This window comes from Schistocerca cancellata, chromosome 2 (assembly GCF_023864275.1).
Source record: "Schistocerca cancellata isolate TAMUIC-IGC-003103 chromosome 2, iqSchCanc2.1, whole genome shotgun sequence".
In the NCBI taxonomy this organism is placed as follows: Eukaryota; Metazoa; Arthropoda; class Insecta; order Orthoptera; family Acrididae; genus Schistocerca; species Schistocerca cancellata.
This window is the reverse complement of record NC_064627.1, coordinates 1,145,348,206-1,145,351,219: the sequence shown is the minus strand read 5'-3', so window position 1 is coordinate 1,145,351,219 and position 3,014 is coordinate 1,145,348,206. Positions and strand designations below refer to the sequence as shown.

Here is a 3,014-nt window from a genome sequence, read left to right as displayed (position 1 = left end):
GCGTCTCTGACAGGACGATTGAATTTGCACGCGCAAAGGCCTGATTGGCTAATTTCAATGCCAATCAACTCGGAAACAGAGCAACGTATCGAATTTTTTCTTAATAATTGTCTTTCTGCACAACCGAAACTCCAACGCCCTCGCAAGCTTTAGAGACTGTTTCAGACCACCATTTATTGCATTTGTCGTTATGCTCCGTGACACACAAGAGTTCCTTTGTCTTTGGTTATAAAATTTCTTGGGAGTGGTTGCATCCATTTCCTGTCAGTCTGAAAGTGTCTGAATCAGATGTAAACTCCCAGACAAATACGCTTCATATATATATGACACAGTGTGATGCTTCTCGATGTATATCCGCAAGGGTATGTGCAAGCACTTGCGCATAACGATACGTTGATGTTTAGACAGAGTTAATCCGCTACAGCCTTTCCAGTCACACTGTACGTCGTAGCCTGCGTGAGGGATGATGTAAAACTGGAGACTCTCTGTGTGCTGAAAACATCTTTTGGTAATTCACTTGTAAACGAGCCGTCAGTCGTCTGTAAACTAAGGATAACTACGCGTCTACACTGTGTGAGTTACGTCTCACGGGAAGAGTTTCATTCTGCAGCAGCTGATAAACACATTACATTAGAAATATTGTTAGGATAAGTGCATACAGACAGCGACTGTTGGTCTAAGTGTGTTTTCCTCCTACGTGTTCTGAAAGTTTCTTGAAGGTATTAACGATCTCTTGCAAGTCTTGACAAGGCACTCCTTGTTCTTCTATTCCCAAATAAGTAGGGGTCGCTTCAGTAAAATATGATCTTGTGTGTTCACGTATGCCAACGGCCTTGCCGCAGTGGTAACACCGGTTCCCGTCAGATCACCGAAGTTAAGCGCTGACGGGCTGGGCTAGCACTCGGATGGGTGACCATCCAGTCTGCCGAGCGTTGTCGGCAAGCGGGGTTCACTCATCCCTTGTAAGGCAAACTGAGGAGCTACTTGATTGAGAAGTAGCGACTCAGGTCTCGTAAACTGACATACGGCCGGGAGAGCGGTGTGCTGACCACAAGTCCCTCCATATCCGCATCCAATGACGCCTGTGGGCTGAGGGTGACACGGCGGCCGGTCGGTATCGTTGGGCCTTCCAAGGCCTGTTCGGACGGAGTTTTATATTCTCATTTACGCTTTATTAAAATGCTGCGTTTTCTTTCTCCTGTAGATGTAAGATTTGAGGTTTTACTAACCAAATAATGTAACTGGATGTAAACGAATGTGCTTTCTAGTTATCCTTCTCTTCTACAATTTGTTTTGTTAATCTTGTAGCAGAAAATACTAATAAAGCTTGTATCTCTAAGACAACTCCTCAGATGTTTTCACTGTACAGAGGAAGATGTCAGTGTAGAAAGTCATCTGGAATAACTTTTCAGTCCGTCTCGATTCACTCGAGTACCAGAGCTCCCCTCAAAATTATTGACGCTCTGTGGCAGAGCCGCTATGTGCCACAGTGAGCTAGTGTACAGGGGCGTCACTGCAGGCCTATTTGCTGGCAGTACAGGTGGAAACCCGAACGTAGCTGCGTTTGATAGACCAGCCCAGTTCATCACCATTCCATTGGCGGCCGATGGCACGCCCCGACTGAGAACTTGTTAATCGGGAATGGGCTCTAATTAATAAACCCGCTTCTGACAGCCACTTCTTCAGTAATTGAGCGGGTTTGATGTCATAATTGCCGAATGACGGACGGCTTAGCAGGCGTGCACAGTTAAAATTAAAACGACAAGAGATCTATCTTACACTGTGACAGGCAAAGCTCTTGGCTAGAGGAAGACAATAAGTATCTCACGGTTGACGTCCGTTAAAATCCACAAGTGTCGCATTCTTAACTTGTAAATCTACTGACGCTCCCAGTTACATACAACAGGTCCCGCACTACACTGAAGTCGGGTATTTCCACCTGTCTCAGCGGCTGTCAAAGTGCAGTACTTTTCCACTTTCATCACGGCCTCCACTGTAAAAAGCTAAATGCATTCGGCAGCACTTGATACCTGCCACGTACTGTACTTGGAACGATGTATTACGTGCCCCGCCATGATTTAAATACATAGATTGACAAGTTTTTCGACCTCAGAAGAATGAGGCCCAGTGAAAACTTATAAAAGAGCAAATGGATGCAATTTAAACCAATTTCTGTCAGAGCAAACTCCCCACAAAACTCATGGTACTTTAGGCGGCGTAGCCGAGTGATGCCTGCCAATAAACGGACAAGGTCGAAATCTGTAGTAAAGTAGTATCGTGTCTTGTACATTTGTTTAGAAACCCCAATGCAGTTATTAAACCTCGTAACACGAGAGATTCGGGGGAAAAGTTAGTGTTCTTACATTTCTTTTCGAGCAAGCATCCGTTTAAAAGAACTACATTTTTTTTGTTCTATCCACAAAGATTAAATCATTTTACTTTTAATATTGCACTTAAATGTACAGGTACAACAAAGTATTCCCTGTTGCATTTTTGAAACTATTACTTCTACATTTTTGTTTGTAGTAGAAAGCACCACTGCTCATTCAGTAATGTAACTGTTCGGTAACTATTTATTAACAATTTAATCCTGCTCCTCACAGGACAGGGACTGAAGGCTGTCATATTGCTGCTTTTCATTCTAATATTATGTAAAACATAAAATTGTAGGTTCTAATCGAATAAAGTAAGGAACTTTTATTCAGATCATATGCTACTTCTGCTAATGAGATTTCTATGTACAATTCATGTGACTACAGTTTGTTTTTCGGCCTTGCTGAAGCCGATGATGCCAATTCTTGACATTATGCATAAGCAAAACACTACTCAGTTTTATCGCTTAGTTAGCAACAGATGGCACTGTGTAAACTGGATGGGCCGCTTTCAACAAATAACGTAACACTTCTTCACTGCCATTACTTTTCGTTGCGTGGTACATGCAGGCATTGTGCGCTGTACTGCCTTTCTCTTTGACGGCTCGGCATTCGTACCGCAGAATGTGGTTTTACTACTTC

At 43.2% G+C, this 3,014-nt stretch overlaps 1 pseudogene; it reads left to right on the top strand.

Annotated features, from left to right (window-relative positions):
* The first annotated feature begins 823 nt into the window (after nucleotides 1-823).
* On the top strand, nucleotides 824-941 carry LOC126163509 (5S ribosomal RNA; annotated as a pseudogene).
* The last annotated feature ends 2,073 nt before the right edge of the window (nucleotides 942-3,014 follow it).